The sequence below is a fragment of the Onychomys torridus genome, chromosome 13, assembly GCF_903995425.1.
Source record: "Onychomys torridus chromosome 13, mOncTor1.1, whole genome shotgun sequence".
Classification (NCBI taxonomy): domain Eukaryota; kingdom Metazoa; phylum Chordata; class Mammalia; order Rodentia; family Cricetidae; genus Onychomys; species Onychomys torridus.
This window is the reverse complement of record NC_050455.1, coordinates 5226489-5249241: the sequence shown is the minus strand read 5'-3', so window position 1 is coordinate 5249241 and position 22753 is coordinate 5226489.

Below are 22753 nucleotides of genomic sequence, written 5' to 3'. Positions count from 1 at the left end.
CCATATTTGTCTACAAAGAAGCTGGGAAATTCAGACAGGCTGGTCTTTCCCTAGCACTTGGCAGGTAGGTATGGTCTGTGTGTTCTAAATGTCTTGTAGTAGGCTGGGCTTTGAAGATGGGGTTTTATAAACATGCAATAGTGTATTAAATAAGAAAAGACAAAGAAAAATATAACTTAACACTTATGAAAAAGAGAAGGAAAAAAACCGTGTGTGTGTGTGTGTGTGTGTGTGTGTGTGTGTGTGCGCGCGCGCGTGCATGTGCATACAAGTGAGCCTTGAGTGTCTCATTCCTCAGGAACCATCCACCTAGTGCTTTGAGATGGGGTCTCTCCCTAGGGTCTAGACTCACTGATTAGGCTGGCAGGCTGGCCAGCAAGCTTCAGGGGACCAGCTGTCTTTGCCTCCCCAGCTCTAGGAAGACCATCCTGCCACCACCATGCCTGGCCTGTGAACAGTGTGTGTGCTAAGGGTCCGACTCAGGTCCTCATGCATGCCAAGCACTTGCAAAGCTCTTGGAGACAGAGCTTCATACTACATTTCCATTTCTGTTTGCTTCCTCTAGAAATGGAAGTTGGTGTAGCCTCTGCTTAGTGGAGCCCTGGGCTCCCAAAATTTTAGCTTATAGGATGAGGCTTTCATTTTGTGTGTGAACATCACTGGGATTGTGGGAGCTTTGGATTCACATATATGCAAAAACCAATCACGCTGAGCAATTATACATCAATAGATTTTTCCTTGGCTCATAGAGAGCTAACAATTGTTTACTAAAATTTTCTCATTAAGGTATTTGGGGGTTGGCAAGATTAATACCATGAAGAATTGTGGGTTCAATTAGATTTGTAGGGAGCCAGTGTCCCACAGAAACCAAGCAGGGGCTAAGGAACCCAGCAGTTTAGGAAAGGAGATTAGTCAAGTACTTGGCAGCTGCATGCTCTCGGCATGCTTTGTGTGGCCCCTGGTTCTGCTTTCTTTTCCTCCCTAGTACCCATAGCCATCTGTATCCTCCATGTTGACTTGAAAAAAACTATATGTTGTTAGTGTCCTCCAAGTACCTTGCTTCATGAGAGCCAGGAGCATGTGAGTTTTGGTTTTTGTAATATCACCAGGGACTAGAGGGTTGCTGAACATATGTAACGCATTGGCAGTAAATGTGTGTTGAGGGTAATACCCCACCTTGTTGGGCTCATTGAGTTAAGTGTTGCATGTATGTACAGCAACTTGGCCAGTGCACAGAAAAGATTTGCTAAGTACCTGTTCCCTTTCCTGACTCTCTCAAGTTCTACTCTTCTTGTAAAAATTCCTAACTTCTAGGCATCTAGTGTTCAGGTGTCCCTTGAAAAACCCCTTCTTGGGAAAGGATTTGGTAAACATCTTGAACTTCGAGGGTGAATGAAACTAAGGGATGACCTTGTCTAGGACTGTGGTCATCAAAGCCTGTCTTTAAGTTGTGGAAATCACAGGATCTGGTCCTTACTAAAGGGATGCAAAGTAAGAGCTGAGCAGGAATAAAGCCCAGGACACTGTCAGACTGCCAGTTGCTTGCTCTGCCGGTGAGGATAGCTAGTCCAGAGAAAATCTACTGTCTTGGCTAGTGTTGGAAATCATGACATCAGACAAGTATGCGTTGGCTGAAGTGGACTAAATGCACAGTGGAAGCTTTTGGCCACACAACCAGGAGACGTGAGATCTAGTCTGAAGTTGTCAATCAGCTTACAGACAAGTGCATGTATCATGTGAGAAAACATCTCTCTATGAGTAATGCAATAGTGACGTGTGTCAGGACCCCTAGGTAAAACAAGACAACACAACACACACTGTACTTACCTGTCCTCTAGATTATATAGTTTCATTATGACTTGACTCAAACTACAGTGTGGGTGGCTAAGGACAGACCTCTGGAAGAGATTTTTTATTTGTCTGTGACAATAATAATGATGATACATGTTTCATAAGGGAATTTGGAAAACGAAGATAGCCATTACGAAAGCAAAAACTGGAATCTTACCATTAAGATTGTCATATGAACATTTTGGCATATTTCATTCTATTCTATTGTTTGTTACCTTTCTATTTGTATTCACATATTGTGTATGTCTGTCTATATGAAATACACACACACACACACACACACACACACACACACACACACATATATATATATATATATATATTTTTGAGACAAGTTTCCATTTTACAGCCCTGGCAGGCCTTCTTCCTTCCTCTTCCAAGTGCTGGGATTACCGCAGTAATGTTTTCTTTTCTCAGTTAACATATCATGGATATTTTCTTACAGAATAACTGTCCTTCAAAACTGTGACTTTCATTAATTATGAATGTCTGTGTTGTAATGTACATAAACACTTAACTGAGGTTGGTTTTATTTCTCATTTTTCTAGTTATATGTGGTGCCAATATAGAACTCTTGGCTTACTACCACATTGTTCTGGCTTTTTAATCTCAGTAACTGCCTTTAGTACTTCTTGAGGCATTCAAATCAAAAATCTGGGAGTAATTCTTTCATTTATTTAAATTTCTGTTTTCGGTATATATATCTGTATATATATCATTTTCTTTATTCATCTGATGATCTGTGTCTAGGCTGGTCCCATATCTTGGCTATCATAAATATAGTGCTGTAGTAAACACGGATGTACAAGCCTTTCCGATATGCTGACTCGGCATTTTTTTATTTGATTGTGTTTGTGTGTGTGTGTGTGTGTGTGTGTGTGTGTGTGTGTGTGTGCGCCGCGCACCCAGGAGTGATATGGCTGCATCATACAGTACTTGTATTTTCAGGCTTTCCATGTTGTGTACCACTGTACGTCCCATTAGCAATCACAAAGGCTCCCTATTTCCTGCATCCTCTCCTGCATTTGATGACGGAGCTGTTCTCTTTGCAGGAGAAGTAAGTAAACGATGGCTTTCTCTTCACTTCCCTCTACATTTCCCGTTCTGAACTGTGTTCTGAGGGTGCAGGGGCAAGGTGCAGGGTGACACTGTCTGCCTTCCTGAAGTCTGTGTAGAGGAGCCAGTAAAGAGATAAGAACAACCCAGCTCGTAAACACAGCAGTAGAGCCATGCGCGAGTGGGAGGGGCTTGCAGCCACAGACCACCTTCCTCCGCACAGGACTTCGGGTCTGCCATATCTTCCTTTTGGTGTCAGTTGATTTTTTTCTTTTTAAGTTTAGCAATGAGATTTGGTTTCTAGCTGATCTTTGAGGGCCTCTGGCTTTAAAAGTCTTTCATCACTATATGGGTGTAGAATTTCTGGAGCTTGAGTTCTGCTGCCTTCGGCAAACTTCTGCTCACTTGGAACTAAAATACGTATGTCACCTTTACCCCAGTCACTGTAGCGAGCAAAGGAGAGATGGACAAGTAGGTCAGCCACGTGAAAATGAGCAAGTGTGGGAGAGCTAAGCCCTTGGAGTCCCCTCCTGCTCAGAGCACCCTGGGCACAGTTACACGTAGTTCCGAGGTGTGAGTCCCGGCTGAGTCCCACACCAGGGAGGTGAAGATTTTACTAACAAGGTTTTATGGAATCTGTTAGATAATTGCAAGACCCAGGATGTTTCCAACCTAATGGGACATCAGTGCAACTGAACTCCCAAACAGCTGCCATTCATTTTGGGGTAAAACTTGTGAATTAATCCCTTTATGTCTCTCCCCCCACCCATCCATTCCATTTCCCTTTAGACTGTAAGAAGTATGCCTCAGTTAAAGGTTAAACTTTTGAAACTCTTCAGAAGACAAATCCTTTCAAAGCTTTGTGTGGAAAAATATTCTTTTAATTCAAATTTGGTGAGAGTTGCCAGGATAGCAAATTAAAGATTTATTACCTGGGAATTTTTGGATCACAACTTAACACAGGTCTGGTTGCTTTATTCTAAAACGTTTGGAGTTTTTCCAGCCATCCGGCTTTCTACTTGGGCCAGGTATTGGCGGCATTGCCAATGCATTGATTGATTAATCAAAGCGGTGCATGTTGTGGATTCTGTTCCTATGACAGAGAGTTGTACAAAGAAGATGTTGAAACAGCTTTTTGATTATTTTTTCTCACCAGATTATTGTGTGCTGGCAATAGTTTCATATCACGTTAACCACATAAACGTACCCCCCAGTTAGACAGATAAAGCCTGGAGGATTAGTATAGCTTTGGAAAGGTGTGTGTGTGTGTGTGTGTGTGTGTGTGTGTGTGTGTGTGTGCATGTGTGTGTGTGTGCACGCGTGCGTGTGCGTGTGCGTGTGTGTGTGTGTGTGTGTGTGTGTGTGTGTGTAGAAGCCAGAAATCTTGGGTGTTATTCCTCAGGAGCTACATTTTTTTATTTTGGAGACAGGATCTTACTTGGTTTGGAGTTCCTACTGCTTCTGCTAGACCAGCTGGCTGCTGACCCCAGGAGAATCAGCTGTATCTGCCTCCCCAGTGTTGGCGTTACAAATGCATGCCACTCTGCCCAGCTTTTAGAGCATATGAACACATTTTAACTAACTCTGAGGATTTCATACTATGTATTTTGACCATAGTCCCCCCAACTTGCCCCAACTCCTCACAGATCCACCTTACCTGCTTAGTCCTTCCAACTTCATATCTTCGTTCTTTCTAAATAGCCCACTGAGGCCAGTATGTGCTGGTGGTAGACTCTTTCTGGACATCCACTGGAACATGGGAAGCTGACCAAGAGCCACACACAACCTTGAAGAAAACTGTCTTTCTCCTGAAGACTCGAACTGTCTAAGCTCCTCCACCGGAAGGAGGTCTGTGATCCCTTTCTCTGTTGGTGCTGGAGTGTTGACAGCACGTCCAACTTGTTATATGGGTTCTGGGGATCGAACTCAGGTCCCCACACTTGCTCAGCAGCACTTTACTGATTGATCTAATCTCCCCAGTTCCTTTTGAGGGCATGAACTCATCAAACCACATCCAAGGTCACCAAACAAACAAAAAAAAATGAGGGTCTTGATAATGGCCCCTTGTAGTTATTCAACCCAGATCAAATTCAGGAAACAGTGAACAGGTATTTTAAACTTCAGAAACTTCAGGACAAATGGAATGTTTCTCATCTAAACTCCCTTAAGGCCCACGAATGGATGCACTTTTTCTGGGTTTTGAAATTAATTTCAAGTCCTGGAAGTGGAATACATAATGTGTGTAATAATTTCAAAGTGAATCCCAGGGAAATTAAACATTAAATCTGGCTGAGATTTCCCATTATAGGAATTACTGAATGTGTGCCATTAGCAAATATCACTCGACAACCTACTGTATCCGAAGCTGCGAGGTTTAAACAAATACTCCAGCGTAACATTTCACTTATTAGGAGGCGTGACCAAACAATCAAATTACCAAGAATACAATGGGAGTTCTAAATAGTCTGGCGTGTAAATAATACTCCTTTCACCCTGCATCAGACCTTGCTCTCTCTTGGGTACACCTGAACCAAAAGCCACGGTAAAGGTGTATAAAGGAAGTTTAAGGTCCTCATCCATTGGATGTTTAGCTCTCCTTCCCACCCTCTCCCATTGACACTACTTTTGGCTTCAACAGGCACCCTTAGCCAACTTCCCACTCTCCTTGTGTGTCTTTTGTTATACATGATTTATTTTTCCTTGAAAGCCTCACTACAGACTGGAAATGAAGTCTTGCTGGTTGGGCTGAATACGTGCTTTCCAAGTGCCTTTCTGAAGAGCTTCTATGTTTGACAGCTTGCAATGTGCAGACACAGCACCTCTTATTCAGCTCCCATGTTTGAACACGAGTCTTCACACAGTGCCTAGGGACCCACAAAGTCACAGGTGAAATGATTCCCTAGTTACTGCTTCATTCCACTGAGTTCCATTCCCATGGGTGTGACCAGGAGAATGGAAGTTCAATGTGGCTGGCTCCCTGCCACACCCCTCCTCCGCCTTTTGTTGTCCTGGGACAAGGTCATGTATGTATCCTCAGCTGCTCTGGAACTCATCATATAGGTAGGTCCAGGCTAGCCTTGAACTCATGATCTTCCTGCTTCTGCCTCTGAAGTGCTGGGATCACAAGCATAAGCCTCCACATGTGGTTTATCACTTTGGTTTCAGCAGACCACCCTGTTCATGGAGAGCTAACTCAATATGTGGAATAAAGCTTTACCTAAAAACAACCCTCATAACAAACCCACCAGGTTCAAGCAGCACTCATTCATGTCACCAGGCACAGCTGTCCATATGTTTGCTGGCGTGTGAACATGTGGGGAGCTTTAGGCATGGGTCCCAGAGCAACCTTTTCTGTGGCAGCTGCTAGAAGGACCAGGTCTCTAACATGGTATGGATGGCACGTCTACTAGTGTCCACAGAAAAGAGAGTCCGAGGCTTGACACACAGCTCAGTGGTGCAGAGGTTTGGTTCTTAGCACCTCCATAAACAAATAACTACATAAAATACAATAAATTAAACTAATGACTCATCTGTAAAATTAATATAAAAATTTAAAAAGCTAAGCATGGTGTCTTGTATTTGCCATCTCAGCACTCAGGAGCTGGAGGCAGGAGGATGTGGGATTCAAGGAAGTCTCAGTTACATGTAGTTAGAGTTTTCCTGCCTGGCCCAGTCAGGACAAATCTCTCTTACCCGCCAGTCCCATAGTCACTCAGACCCAACCAAGAAAGCACACAGAAACTTACATTCTTTAGAAACTGTATGGCCATGGCAGGCTTCTTGTTATCTACTTCTTCTATCTTAAATTAACCCATTTCTGTTAGTCTATACTTTGCCACATGGCTTGTGGCTTACCAGTGTCTTTACATGTTGCTTTCCATGGCGGCAGCTGGCGGTGTCTCCCTCCAGTCTTTTACTTCCCAGAATGCTCTTCTCTCTTGTCCCGCCTATACTTCCTGCCTGGCCACTGGCCAATCAGAACTTTATTTACACAGAGCGATATCCACAGCAGTTACATAGTGAGGTCAAGGCTTGGACTGTATGATATGATGTCTAAACATGATAAACAAGAAGTCTAAGCCACTGAAAGCTCAGTATGCTTACCTAAACTATGGAAGGGTGATGAGTGATTTCTGAATGGAGGAAAAAATCACCCTAGGTCACCTGACCAAAACTTTCTGAGTTGTACGTCTAAAAAGCGGCCTTTACAAAGCTGAAAATGGTTGTAGGTGGTCAGGGCTGTGGTCAACATCTGGGCTGCACATCTGAGCTGCGCAGTTGGCACTTGTGAGGTTTTTCCCCCAGATCTCCCCTCTAGGCCTCTTGCTGTCTTTGTGCAGTCTGGGAAGGGAACCCCTCAACCCCAGACAAAACCACAGAGTCCTTTCTGCTCACAGGTGTATTGAAACTTGCAGCCTGACAGGGAAGTAAGAGTCTCAGTGCACAGCACAGAGCCTCAGTATATTTTTCTGTATATGACAATGTGGAGATGGAAGCTTTTTTAAACTAAGCCGAAAACACCCAGGAGCTGAATCTGTAACACATAAAACAAAAATCCCAATTTAAAAAGTGGAAGGAAATATCACTTGGCTGCCATGCCAGACACAGTGTTAAGAATTTTATTTTCTGCTTTTCCAAGAAGCTCCTTCCCCAGAACTTTAGTCCCTCGAGACTCACAGATGCAAGGGAAAGGCCCTTGCCCAAGCCTGCACCCCCCACTCTCCCTCACACACAGTCTGTCCACCCACCCAGGCATCAGCAGCAGGGTTGGGCTTTTCGGAAGACTGGAGTGTTTTCTCAGCTGCTGTCTTTTGCAAGAGGAGGTGTGTGAGATGCTGGGAAAGGGCTCCAGGAAAAGAAGCTATCTGGGTTGTCTGAAGGAGGAAATTAGTTAGAAATAGTGACATCACTCAGAGATAAAAAAAATTCAGCAGTGTTCTTTCCCTTCCAGGGAGCACATCACTAGCTTGCTGAGGGGCTGGCTGACTTTGATGCTCTACAGGCTCATATCCATCCCAGTTGCCGTTCACCTTTGAGGAAATTCTTTTTGTCTGGATATGCTAACTGCTTGGCTGACATTGTCTAGGGCAGAAGGCCTGACTCACTGAAGGGGCTAATCAGCATAAGATGAGGGAACCGAAGCTTCCAGAATGGTGTGTGTCTGTGTGTGTGTGTTTACACTTGCTATGTGAGTGCTTGAGTGTGCACTCATGTGCATGCACTTGGTGTGTGTGTGTGTGTGTGTGTGTGTGTGTGTGTGTGTGTGCGCGCGCGCGCGCGCCAGAGGTCTACATCAAGTGTCTTCCTTAACTGATTCTCTGCCTTATTTTTGGTGGGGTTAGTATCCCTCTTTGAACCCAGAGCCCATCATTTCAGCCAGGCTAGCTGGCCAATGAGTGCCAAGGATCTCCTTGTCTCTGCCTCCCTGCCGCTGATATTACAGACATTAGCTGTTATTTGTTGATTTTTTCAGTGGGTGCTGGGGTTGGCACTCAGGTCCCCATGTTTTCAAGATAGGCATTTTACCAGCAGGCATCTCCACAGCCCCAGGATGATTTTTAAGAGCTTTTAGCCAGATAGAGAGGACCATTGTTTGAATCATTGTAAATATTCCTTAAATATCATCAGTGCTTTTCCTCAGGGACTTTCCTAGGAGGGTGGTTTGTTCAGATCTCTTTACATGTGACCTTTCTTTGGGACATAACAAATTTGAATGGTCAACATTTGTGTGTGCTGCTCACCATACTGTAATGGGCCTTATTTCAGCTGGCTCTCTTTCCATGTCTGGTTAATATTCATTCAACTTCTCCATAATGAGGAGAAAGAGCTACGGCTTTTCAGGATGAATCCACCATGCATCCAGGTCGCAATATTCCCCATAAGGGCAAATGAAGGCAAAGGCTTTGTTTGGACCCAAAGCGAAGTGTAAGCTTTGGCCATTTGTCCTGTTCTGTTTCTTGCTGGGTTTAGTCTAAATCCCAAGAGGTATAATTAACTTGGCCCCTTGCCATTTATATATTTAATTGGGCCGAGTGGCATTAGGGCCTGAGTAGCGCTTTTGTGGAAATGAGTAAAAGCAAGCAACTTTTCAGTGTAGCTACCCCGAGCCAGCAACTAACGAGCCCCCTTTATTTGCAGGATATATTCATTGCAAGAACGCCCAAGTTCAGATGGGGAACAATGTGAAAGGCACACATAGTATTAGATGCAGAGGCTTTTCCAGGCTCTGAAGAGCAGCCAGCAGATACTGATTAAGCTTCACATGGACACTGACCATTTTTTAATCATTCCCTAGACTATCAGTTTTAAATCTCTAAATCTCTTGGGAATTGGTGAGTTAACTAGGCATGATTTATACTCAATTCTGTTTTCTATACAGTTGATGAAATGGCACTGGCACACCACTCTTGACAGGTCACCAGGAGATAACCCTCTTTCATACACTTGGAGCCACAAAAGCAGCTTTCTATGAAAAGAATGTTGAATAACAGAAGAAGTGATCATCTTCATCCAGGCTGAGGTTTTCTGTTACCCAAGAGTCTTTCAACTCTCTTTTCCCCACCCACTTCTCCCACTAGGAAGGAAAACCCTGCAAGATCCTAGGTAATGGTGGATGGCCAGTAGAAAATGGAAAAAGCCTGAATCAGCATATAGAGGAAGCCACCTAATTACCAAAAAATTCTCATTGGTTCGTTAGATGAGTAATAAATACCATTGGGCCAAGCCTCTAAAATGTGGGTGTGTTTACTTTGATATCTAACAAGAGTGCAATATGTCAATAATATGACATCTATTTCATACCAAGCGTGTTAATGGTTCACTTGTGAACCAAGTATTTTGTTATTCTGAACATTCAAAGCACAAATGCTAAAGAACCCTCTAGAAGGCTATTGAGACCTTCAGGTCCTGATTCAAGAGTGAAAATGTCTTTCCTTCCTTCCTTCCTTCCTTCCTTCCTTCCTTCCTTCCTTCCTTCCTTCCTTCCCTCCTTCCTTCCTTCCTTCCTTCCCTCTCCCTCCTTTCCCTTCCCCTCCCTCCCTCCCCCTCCTTTCCTCCCTCCTCCTCCCTCCCTCCTTCCTTCCCTCCCTCCCTCTCTCTCTTCCTTCCTTCCTTTCTCTCTTTTTCATCTATGCTTCTTAATTTTACATGTTAGCTTCATTTTGTTATGAGACAGTATATGAAAATCATTTGGTAGTACAATGATGATTTGAATATAGAAGTGCCCAAAGGCTCATCTTTTAAACACTGGGCTATCAGCTGATGTACTTTTGGGAATTGATTGGATCATGAGACCTCTGACATCATCTGTGGGCTAATTCATGGATGACTACAGTTTGGCGGCACAACAAGGAGGTGGGGCCTAACGGAAGTGAGTCACTCACTCTCTAGCTATACTTCCTCAATGCTGTGTCTTGCCTCTGGCTACTGTAGTATTTAAAACATTAACTCATTATTCTTCAGCAATTTCATGCAAGTGTATAATGTACTTGGCCATTTTTACCCCATTACCATCTCTTAACCCTTCCAGTTCTCACTGAACCCTTTCTTCATCCCAAGTCCTTTTCTGTTTTCACATCTTTTTAATTTAAAAATTTATTGAGACTCAGTGAGTTTACTTAGGGTCATTTGCATGAGCATGGGTGGGGGTATATTCTGGAGCATGGGCAACCTGTTAGTGGCTATACCACTCAAGAAAGGGACTCCCCTTCCCTAGAGATCATTCACTTGCCACTAGCTTGTAGCTGGAGTTTTTCTGGTCCTGCCTGGCCCACAGTCAGGACAAATCTGTCTCACTCGCCAGTCCCGCAGCTGCTCAGGCCCAACCAAGTAAACACACAGACACTTATATTACTTATAAACTGTATGGCCATGGCAAGCTTCTTGCTAACTATTCTTATATCTTAAATTAACCCATTTCTATTAATCTATAAGTTGTCACATGGCTTGTGGCTTACCGGTATCTTTACATGTTGCTTGTCATGGCGGCGGATGGCAGCATCTCTCTACCTCAGCCTTCTACTTCCCAGAATTCTTTTCTCTCCTTGTCCTGCCTATACTTCCTTCCTGGCTACTGGCCAATCAGTGTTTTATTTATTAACCAATCAGAGCAACACATTTAACATACAGAACATTCCACATCACTTGCTCCTCATTAAATGTGGGTCTCATGAGCCTCTTCCTCATCCAAGATGGAATGTTGACAGGCCCCATCTTGTTCAGGCAACCTGTGAGTACAACAGTATGCCCCCAAAATGGTACTGCACAGCCCTCCTCCCCATCCTCTGGTCTTGCCCTGGCCTCTGGGTTCTTGCTGTGCTTTCTGATGAGGAGAGCAGCTCTGCTTTTCCATTGCCTTGTCAGCCCAGGTTGTTTTGTGTCAACACAAGCCCTCAGGATTGGGCCCATCAGCCATGAATGAAACCCTCCAAAACCATGAGGGAACCCGTCCTGCTCCCAGTTGCTCTGCCCAAGCATGCTGTGAGGGAATGGAAGAGTAACAGCTGCATCCCTTCTGGGGTGACCTATAGCTTAATGCCTGAGCACAGCAACTCTTCTGTTTTAGAAGCAGTGCTGGAAGTGCTCGTGTTGAGTACTCAAGATGACTGAGTTGCCCAAGAGCAAAGCAGCAGATCAAGATGTTTGCTTTTGTTTTGTGAAGGAGCACAGCAAATTCATTTTGATTTTTTTTCTTTCTTTGAAGATGTATCCAGGCATCCTGGAAGTGCAACCCAGAGCCCTAATGTTACAGGGATTTGTATGAGGCCCATCTTAATTTAGGTAGAAGACAATAAAAATAATAGCTAATGTGAGTCACGTGGATTATGAATAGAAATCCATGTGTGGTCACTGATGTGGCTTCGACAATAACTCTAATGTTCAGAAACACAGATGTTAAACTGCCCTGTCTCACCAGATGTGCTCACACTGGGTCGGTCAAAATGGAGCAATATGTAGTCAGAGACACGCTGCCCGCTCTGGGAACAGAGAGCCGCGTATTCTTGTCATCTGCCTTCCACCAAGATCAAAGCAGAGTTCTTAATGTGTGTTTGCTTTAACTGCAGTGACATGCAGCAATCACTCCCATCAGTACCTCCTCTCACCTGCGGAGAGAAACTCTGCTGTTTCACCACAAACCCATATGGTTGCCATCCCTGCCTTCTTGTCTTGGTGCAGTGTCTGCGTATTGGGGGGGGGGGGGAAGAGTGGTAGCTACCACATCGTGGGAGTGCTTCACACAGAGGGGTAATACACTGAATTTTCCATTTCTCACTTTTCTCCAGCCTGTTCTAACGTCATCTTAAAATAAACACAAATTCATTGAAAACAATTTTCCATCAGACTTACTCTTAAATATTATCAAGCCAGCCGAGGGAAGGAAGCTTGGTGGGTTCTACAGTCAGGCAATGTGGGGTTTGTGAGCTGCTGTCCTTCCCCACATTCACTTTAAAATGAAACATGCATTCTACAGAAAGCCACTCTGACTTACACACAATGTATTTGTTTTTTTCTCTTGGTGTATGAGTAATTATAGCTCTTGTGATGGAGATCATTCTTTTAATGGTAAAATAGGACTCGATTCCCTTTCAAGAAAAATAGAAGGAGGCAGAATGGTTACTTACTTAGTTTATCAGTGAATGCTTAGAGAGTACACAGAAAGAGATGAACAGAACAGGAAAAGACACTGAGTGTCTGGGAATAGGTAAGAGAGTGTGCTAACCAGGACTTGGCACATAGCCAGAGCAAGTGCTTGGAAGAATAGTAAAGGTGAGCAAGGGGAGATTCAGGACCCAGTTGCCCCATTTGGTGTCCGTCCTCAGCTCATGAGAACCTAGGTAACCCAGGAAGCAATCATGCTAACTGAGTATTGATAGAAAGGATTTATTTCCTTTATTTTGTGTGTATTGAGTGCTTTTCCTGCTCGTGGAGGCTAGAAGAGGGTATCAGATCCTTTGGACTGGAGTTACAGGCAGTTGTGAGTTATAGTGTGGGTGCTGAGACCTGAACTCAGGTCCTGGAAAAGTAATGCTCACTCTTAACTGCCGAGCCGTGTCTTCAGCCCCTCAAAAGAGTATTTTAAAAGTCCCTGGAGTTATAAGACAAGTTCAAGATGTAGACTGAGTTGGCTTTTAAGCATTAAAGAGTCTCAAGTAGGGATAAAGATGGATCTTCTCTGGGTTTGGTGGATTACAGTGCAGGGACAGAGCAAAGTGACTGAAACAGCAGAAATGGTGGTATTTCATGCAAGAAAACCTGATGTGGCTTACTGCAGTTGACCCTTCCTCCTTCTCTTATCCTTTCTTTTTCATAAAATCAGTATAATTTCAAATAAAATTCTCAGCCCCCATCAGTTGAAAGAAAACAAAACAAGAAGCAAGCAAAAGGAGCGAGGATGGATGCAAAATTTCCCGCTTCATCACACAACGGACGGGACGTCACAGATGGTGGATATTTGAGTGTGAAAACTGGGTTGTAAAATGAGTGTCTTCAAAAATGTCAAGAGTGAGTGCCCTTTTGTAGGCAAACACTGGCTTGAAAGAGTTCCAGCAGCTTGCCCAAGACCCTCACTCCATGTGAACTGAGCTTAAAGGAAAATCTGTCTCTACGAGAAATTCTGATAGTTTCAAGAGTTGCGTGACTGGGAAGAAAAGGGGAAGGTGGGTCTTGAGTATTTTGTGATTTATGGTTAAAAGTTAGGCATTAGGATTTGGGTTTTAAGGTACTAAGAGTCTGTGAATGAGTTTTGTGGAAGTTACACAGGACAGGGAAATGCAGCCAGGCAGTTGAACAGCCAAAGCTTGTCTCCTTGTTGACTCTTTTTGGGTGAGGTGGATTTGGAAGAAAAATAGATTCATCTTTTGCCACTAAACTGTCTTCTAAAAGAGACACACAGTCGGTTCATGAAATGTGTGTTTTAAGCCACATGATGTCTTTAGACCCACCAAGAATGGTGGTAACAAAGCACACAATTTATACTTAGGTACTGTGCAGATTGTGTGAAAAGCCCTGACCTTCTAGAGTGCAAGAAAACTACAAACCAGTGCAATATGCACATGACTAGTCAGCGCTGTCACTGCACAAGTTTGAATAAAAATCTAAAAGTGTAAAATGAAATTTCTTCCAGACTCAAATGCCCCCTTCCTCTTTGGAAGTGTCAGAGAAGGTTAGAGAATTCAGGACTGTGTACTCTTCCTTTTTGGTGACACCCCAGGATAGCTAACTTACAGTAAGCAATCCTTATGGCCTTTGGGGTTTATGAACAGGTATCTTTTGCTTCCCTACTGGCTAGGTTAAAGAGATGATAAGGGGCTTCTGGGGCCAATGTGGGTCCAGTATGGTCCAAAAGACCAAGAGAAACTTTGAAAGCCATGGGGTCAATCACAATTTTCATCTTATAGAAGGACTGACTGTCCAGAACATTGGAGAATTCAGGGGACCTACTTCAATAGATGCTCAATAAAATCCAGGATGAGAGAGAAGGCAGATGATGCCAAGACTTCTGGGATTTTGCTGTTCTTGCTTCTTCAGGATGCCCACCCTCACTCTATTATAAGGAGACGAAAGATTGTGTGTCAGACAGAAGGTGGAGACCAGCTCCAGGCTTCAGGAGCTCAGTATGAGGGTAAGGGGAGTATCTGTGGCGAGTGGCTGAGGCCTAACTCTCACCAAGGATTTAATAGGAAAACTGTGGTCAACCAATGAATGCAGACAGGATAGGAAGGCATGCATAGATTTTGGTCCTCATGGCTGTGCCATGTCATGCATATTGGACAGTGGGAGACAAGTTATAAGTTGTATCTGTAATTCTTTTGAGGGCTCAGCAGCTCTTTCTCTCTCAACCAGAAAGACTCTTTATTTGTATAGCATATTGACTTTATAAGTCATTTGGCAAGCATCAGAGCCCTGGATGCCTTTTTTATTTCCTCATTAAATGTCCAGTATGAAAAAACAAAGTACAAAACAGTCTTACCTGAAACAGCATCTTCTGACAGTGTCTGTCAAATCAGGAAGTTACAAATTTCTCAGGGCCTGCAAAGCATAGGACCTTCTTCTTCTTCTCCTCCTCCTCCCCCTCCTTCTTCTTCTTCTTTTAACTTTTTATTAATTCTTAAACTAATCCCCCTCATCTCCCTGTCTCCTTGCCTCTACCTTCTGCCCTGTGACCTCCCCCAAGACAAAACAAAATTTAAAAGTGTAGCCAAAAAAAAACCCCAAAAAACAAAAAACAAAAAACAAAAATTCAGCATGGAAGCTGTAGTGTGGCCCAGTGAGTCACACAGTGTACCCATTAGTCCATACATCTTTACTTGCAAGTGTTCTTTGCAATGGATTCTTGGTCTGGTTCAAAGCTTCCGACTTTTGATACTCTATTGATAATGGGCCCTTATTGGGACTCTTCCTGGACAGCCTGTTGTTGTCCTATGTCATGGGACTCCTGTAGCTTTGGATCTGCAGATCTGGCCCCTTCATGTACTTCAGCAGTTCATAGATTAGGTGGATGTTGGAGTGGCCTAACTCATAGGCCTGGTTCTGGGCCTAGGTGGTAGCTGGGTTGGTCAGCCTGTTAGCTTTCCCCTCATTATAACCAGGGCAAGCTCTCTAGCATTGCCCACCTAGCTCACCCAATGCAGCCTGCAGCAAGGAGTAGGGCAAGTTCTCCTGTTCTCAGGCCTTCAGTCTGGCTTTCCCACACTCATACCACCAAGGCCAGCTCCACTATTTTGCCCAGGTGAGGTATATAACCAACTCTCTCAATTCCTGCAGTTGGTGAGGGACAGGGTCAGCTTCAGTGTGCTTCCCAGATGAGGTGCAGGGCCTGCTCTCCCGTGTGCAGGGAGGAGCCTGTGAGGGGTGGGACCAGCTCTCCTACCTGCAGTAGGTTGCAAGGGGTAAGGGGGGCATCTTTTCCTCACCCATGCCACCACATAGCTGACAAGGGGAGGTCAGCTTTCCTGCTTTCACCCTGCGGCTGACTCACCTACACCCTGACCACAGGGTCAGCCTACTGTATTCCCTGAGTGAGGTGTGGTGCCGATTCTCCCACTCTCATGACCCCAAGATCAGCTCTCCCACCCCACCCCCAGAGGTGCTGAGTGGCTTGTGGTTGATTGTGCCCACCCTTGCGCCCAGACCAAGAGGCCAGGGGTGGGGAGCTGTCTCTGTCATCCACCCACTCAGGCCTGGAAGTCTGTGTCTATAATTTTTATCTTGGGGATCCAGGCTCCAAATTCCTTGTATGAATTGTTGTGGTAGGCTGGGACCAAGGGTGATTCTTTCTGTGGGGACATATTTAATTAGAAGTATGGTGTGTGTTTGTGTTTCATGAGTTCATGGCAGAATTCTGGGCAGACCCTAGGTTCACAACTGCTTAAGAACCACTGGAGATTTCCTCAATAATGCTACAAAAGGCAGTCTGGGACCCATTTTACAGGTAGGGAAAGAAGAGGAAATGGGGTAACTTACTCAGGGTGTTAATTGCCTCTAAATTTGCTGGCCTGAATTTCTTTTCTTAAAAGCAGGAATTCTTTTTATTACCCATCAAAATGTATCACTCATTTTGGTCATCCACCTGTAAATCTTTCAAGGGTCCAAAATGCTTTAAAGGCTTGTGTTTCCCAGCATTGCTTTGGTACATGGTCTTTACCCGTGACTCTGCAACTGAAGGCACATCATCCAGTGTGTCTATCTCGGTGACGCCTGCTGCTATTGTTGCCAGCCGTCAGCGTTCGTGCATTTTGACCGTACAGAGAAGCCCCTGTCAGCGGCACCCAGGATGCTCGCACTGACAGTGACGGCTCCTCTCGTCTTGATTTGTTCAGCCCATTAGAGCTTGTGTTGAAAACAAACAGCACACTAATGCTGGGCCAAAATAAAACAACAAAAATAAGCAAGGAAGGCAAAGACTCGGGGAGATAAAGATAGGTGCACTAATGAGTCCCCAACTGGTTAAAAGCAAACACATTTCTATTCCTAGAAAAGTGTAAGTAACATTTGTTGTCACTAAAACTCTTTAACTTTAACAAAAATAAAGAGTTGCCCTCACATTTGTTATGGAAAGCCAGAAGCACCATGGCTAATTATTTCCCTGGTGCCTCTTGCATGAATATAAAAATGGAGCTGTCCACAGCCAAGTGTCTTCGGACTTGATTCCTGGCAGTTTCACGGTGTAACCTGCACAGGGCCACTCAAGCTGTAGGGTAAGCTCCATGTGGGTTTGGGTATTAGTCTTACTTATGTAAACTTGGGCAAAATATTTGTGTCAGCTAGCTTTGGCTGGGTAACAAACTACCTTAAACTTCAGTGGCTTTAGAAAACACAGTATAATTTGTCATGATCTGAAGGGCTAGCACTTTGGCTGGCTCCAGTGTGTCCTTGTTTCTCATGGTACCAAGTGGATCTTATGTGGGAAATCCCTTTTCTGTTCAGAAATCCTGCTGCTCTTCATCCTCTTGGCAGCCTGGGCTTCTTTATAGGGTTGTCGAGGATCTCAGAAGCTGGAGAAGGTGAGCTCAATGGAGAAAGCATTTGTCAACCTTGACTCCTGTTCAGTTAGCTACTGTCCATGGCCTGAAGTGATTCACATGAGCAAGCTTAGAAACCCAGGTTCCACCTCTTGGATGGGTGTATACCCAGTGAATTGTGAACACATTTGGGATTATGGTAGTAATGATCTGCCATACATGGTCATACAGGATATCCTAATATCTCAGGGCTCACAAGGTGAGCAAGTGAAATAATGCATATAACATGCTCAGGACAGGATTTGGTACACATATGTAGGAGAGAGAGGTACTTACCTAGCATGTGCAAATCCCAGGGTGTGATCTCTAGCATAGTTAAGAGCGAACAGGCCTGAAGAGACATCCCAGAAGTTCAGAGCATAAGAATATAGGGAACCTGGATTCAGTTTCCAGAACCCATGTGACAGCACACAACCACTTGCAACTCCAGTTTTGGAACATCTGGTGCCCTCATCTGGCTCCACTGGGCACCATACACGGGGCACAAAGACACACAAACAGGCAAAATGCTTATACACATTTTAAAAATGTGACCAAATGTGAGGGAGAGGAGAGAGACAGGAAAGAGGAGGGTTGAGGCGGCAAGGAGGACAGTGTAGGAAAGGGTTGTGATAAGTCTTGAAACTTGAGCTATTGGAAGGCCCTAAGAGAACATGCTAAGATGAGGAGACACTCTTGGCTCAGGTTTACCTGTCCCCTTGTTAGCTCTTCAGCATTTTAGAAATACTTCATATCAGGAAAACATTCTTCCCTATTTCAAATTTGAAGAGTTTTGTTTTTTCAGAAGTACTGCTTATATTCATTGAATGGGACAATAGGTAGGCAAATTTTCTTTTCCCTGTTTTACACATTTTTCTAGAATGGGATCTTATGGCTTATACAACAGAAAAGGGCACTTTACATACCTCAATTTTAGAACAAAATTATTTTTAGAATTATAAATAAATTTTTCATAAAGTTGGCAGTTTTCAAAGTATCCTTTGTCACCTTTAAGGGGGGGTCAATTGGTTTACTTACTGTACCCTGGACATGGGCCAGCTTCTGTCTGTCTATTTTTCTGAGAGATTGGAACTTCCTGGTTCCAAAGTGCTGAAGGCCACACTTAGAGCAGAACATGCTATGGTGCAGATTTAACCTCTACTTGGCTGTATGGGCTACTGGAATCTGGGATCTGTAATATGATTTTCTTGTGGGACCACCAGCCCCCAAATACTTATTACTAATTATGAAAGACACAGATACTTATTACTAATTATGAAAACTCGGCCTTTAGCTTAGGTTTGTTCCCAACTATATATCTTATAACTTAAATGAACCTGTTTCTATTAATCTACATTCTGCCACATGGCTTTTTACCTCTCTTCATTCAGTATGTCTGACTCCCTCCCTGTCTTGCTGGCCTCTCTCTCATGCACCTAGATTCATCCCAAGTTCCTTTCTCTGCCCAGAAGTCCTGCCTAACCTCTTCTGCCTAGCTATTGGCTATTCAGCTCTTTATTTAAACCAATCAGGTGCCTTAGGCAGTCAAGGTAAAACAGAAACACATTTTTACACAATTTGCTTAAACATTCCTCAATATTTCCCCCTTTTTGTCTAAATAAAAAAGTAAGGTTTTTAACTCAAACACAGTAAAACTATATACATTAAAAACAATTATCAAGTAAGGATTACATTCACAATGTTCAGTCCATCTCTATTTGGCAGATTCAGAGAAATTATTCTATTATCTATGCTATCTTGATGAGTCTAAAGTTTTATACCTAAACCACTTTCTATTAGAACTTGTATTAGCATCCTAAAAATATCTTTTTAGACCTTAAAACATTTTCTTAGATAAACAACTTAAGCTTTTATGTTTCTCAACCTTATACATTTTACATCTCTTTTGTATGTTTCTTTTCTGAATTTGGAAACAAGGAAAACTGTGAAACTGTAACTATCTATTCTTCAATCCCATCAGAGATCCAAGAAAGATATAATATTACCTGAGTAAACAGGAAATGCAGATTAAACATCTTCTAAAATTATAGAAATGACAGGAATAGCTGGCTTCCTGGACAGTTACCCAAGTTTCCTCTGCAATGATGGGGCATCCATTATTGGCCTACAGGCCTAGAATATCTGACAGACTTTTCTGTGAAGTATGAATTTTGAAGGACTGTCCTATCTTGCCTTGGGAAAGTTTGGCAGTCACTTTCTTTTGTGTCCTTCTTGTCTGAATTGAATAGCATACTGTCAGCAGTTGAGGCAAGGGCAGTTTCTTGCCCAATGGCTAGTTTTGTCGTGCTGAAAGCAAACTCCATATTGGAGGTTCTTCACCATCCATCATCCTTTTTTGGAGTAAATTGGTGCTCACTGCCTCATTATCATGAAAAACCTTATGTTATTAAAACATCTTAAATGCCATATTCTATAGGTCTCTGAAGTGTTTGAAGACCATCTATGTATCCAAAATGTATCTCTGTTTGGCCTTGAAATCATACCTAACATAACTATAAGTTTGATTACTATAGATGACTATTAACCTGCATTTCTTTATTATCTTAAATAGCTTTCAAGGACTAAAACATGTGAAACAGCTAGGCATAGTAATGGGCGCTTACAATTTTACTGCTGTGGAGGGAGATGGGGCATATGGGACTTGCTGTCAATCAGCCCAGCCATGTCAGTGAGCCTCAGGATGAGTAAGAGACCCTGTCTCAGAAAACAAGATGGGTCATCCCTATGAGATTGACCTCTGGTCTCTGCACGCATACACACACACACACACACACACACACACATACACATACACACACGATGACAAAATGTGGAGTCATGAGCTTGGTAAGAGCTCCAAAGCAGAAGAGCCAATGGCATGCTCTGAAACCTGAGACCCTCCAGTCTGAATCTGGAGACCATTCCAGGGCCCCAGAAGATCTTGATCTGTAAAATGACTACCTGGTAATTTCACACTAGTCATTCAGATATCCAGGAAATCATGATTGATCTGGCTCTTTAGAGGCAAAGCTATAAGCACATTTCAGAGCTCTTTCAAAGTTCTCAGATAAGTTTGACTTTGGACCAGAGAGATGGTTCAGTGGGTAAACATGCTTCCTGCTACACTAATGACCTGAGTTCAGTCCCTGGAATACACACAGTAGGAGAGAACTGACAGGCCTCCACACTCACGGCATGTGTGGATGCCTTAGGAACCATGGTGCCAGGCCAGAGCCTCTAGGTGGCCATCAGGCATCCTCTTGTTTTCTGAGTATTTCTAGCAGCTTTGATTGCTCCTGCTGGTGGGCAGATTGGAAGGGCAGTCTAGAGTTTGGACTACAGCTCTGGACTATGGCTTCTTTTATTTCTTTTAGGGAACTAACTTCAGCATATCTCAATGCAGTCTGCATTGACATTGTTATTGTTATTACCCTGGTTATTATTATAATTAACTGTTTAGTGTGTTCATGTGTATTTGTGTGTGTGTGTGTGTGTGTGTGTGTGTGTGTGTGAGAGAGAGAGAGAGAGAGAGAGAGAGAGATACACACAGAGAGAGAGATACACACAGAGAGAGAGATACACAGAGAGAGAGAGACAGAGACAGAGATACACAAAGAGACAGAGTGAGTGGATGTACATATACCATGGCAGGCATGCAGAGATCAATGGATAAGATTTCAGGAGTTGGTTTTCCTCTTCCAGTGTGGGTTCTTGGGATGGAACTCAGCTTGTCAAGGTTGTGACAATGACAACCCACTGAGACAGCTTGCTGGCCTGTCTCATTAATTTTTGTAGTGTTGGGGATGATCCCAGGTATTAATCATGCTAAGCAAACACTGACCTTTCCTGATCATACCCTCAACCAAGCATTATTAATTTTTGGTACAAATCCCATCTACCTGTGGTAAATAAATTGATCACATGTGTTTATTGCCCAGTGGTAATGAGGCTGGCCAGGCTCTTGTTGTTGAGGAAAAACACAGGACTACTGGGCATTTTCTGGATGGAGTTCTTTCTCAGCTCCCCCAGAAGTCCCCACACTCTGCCTCACCCCCTCTTGTTTTCCTAATATATCTAGTCACATTTTAATGGCTGAAATGGTTTCGAAGCTGTCCCCCACAGAATCAATTTTCACCCTCAGCAAAGGGAAGCTCCCATTCTTCAGCAAGGAGTCTACTTCAGTGATAGGTTTTCACAAGAGTCCAGAACTCAAATGTGTTTTGACTGGTGCCCTGACAGCTTCGTGTTAACTTGGACACCGGAAGTGGATTTGTCTTGGAGCTTCTCCGTGAGACTGGCGCTGGAGACTAATGGAGGATGATGGCAGGTTTTGTCAGGGAGACAGTGGTGGCCCTTTGCTAGTTAGCTGGCTGGAATATTTGGCACTAATGGCAGGGTTTCATTGAGAATATGTGTTTGGGGGAGTAAACTAATGTGGAGCAACTAAATGATTCTGCTTCCTCTCAAGAAAATGGTGAGCTTTGGAAACCCAGGATGCGGGCCATATGACAGCTGTTTTCCTCCAGCCCTGAATTTGTCACCAAGACTGCTTAATGACTGCTTTAGGGCAACAGAGGAAAAAAACACTGAAACCCCAGCTAGCCACAGTGTTCAACTGAGGTATCAGAAACTGGGAAAACCTTTAAAAGACCTTAAATGTATTATACTCATCTCCAGAGTTCTGAACAGCATTGGCACGGATGGCTTCCGCTGTTCCAACAAAAACATCAGACCTCTTGGCGGCGCCCCTGGCAAGCTCCTCATTGAAGTCATCATTTTTGCTTTTTGTTGTGGTTACCTGACCTCCGAGAGACTGCAGCAGGCTACTGGGCAAAAGAGAGAGGAGGGAGGGAGGGAGAGAGAGAGAGAGAGAGAGAGAGAGAGAGAGAGAGAGAGAAACAGATGTGTGCACATTGCCAGTTCTTGATAGCTCTCTGTCTTGGAATCAGAATAGAGTCCACTGACTTTTCTGAATTTGGTCTTCACTTTATAGATTTAAGGAGATACAATTGGGCATGGGGAGGGACTTGGATGTCAACCTGAGAGCAAGACAGCATGTCTCACGGTACATTATTGACTTGGCTGCCTGCCTGGAAATGTTTGTACCACCATCTACCTCTCATTTTCTCAGAGGGGAGCCCTAGGACAGAGGATCTCCTTATCCTGGAACTCTTATCCTGGAAACTCTTTATCCCCAAATTTCTAGAACTAGAATGTTCTAGTGTTCTAAAATTTATAGGGCTCTTCTTGATTATGTAGGTTTTTTTTTCTTTTTCTTTTTTGTGGTTTAGAACTTTGATTTAGTCCAGGAACCACCCTTGCTGAGAGCTTACTTACTGTGTGACATT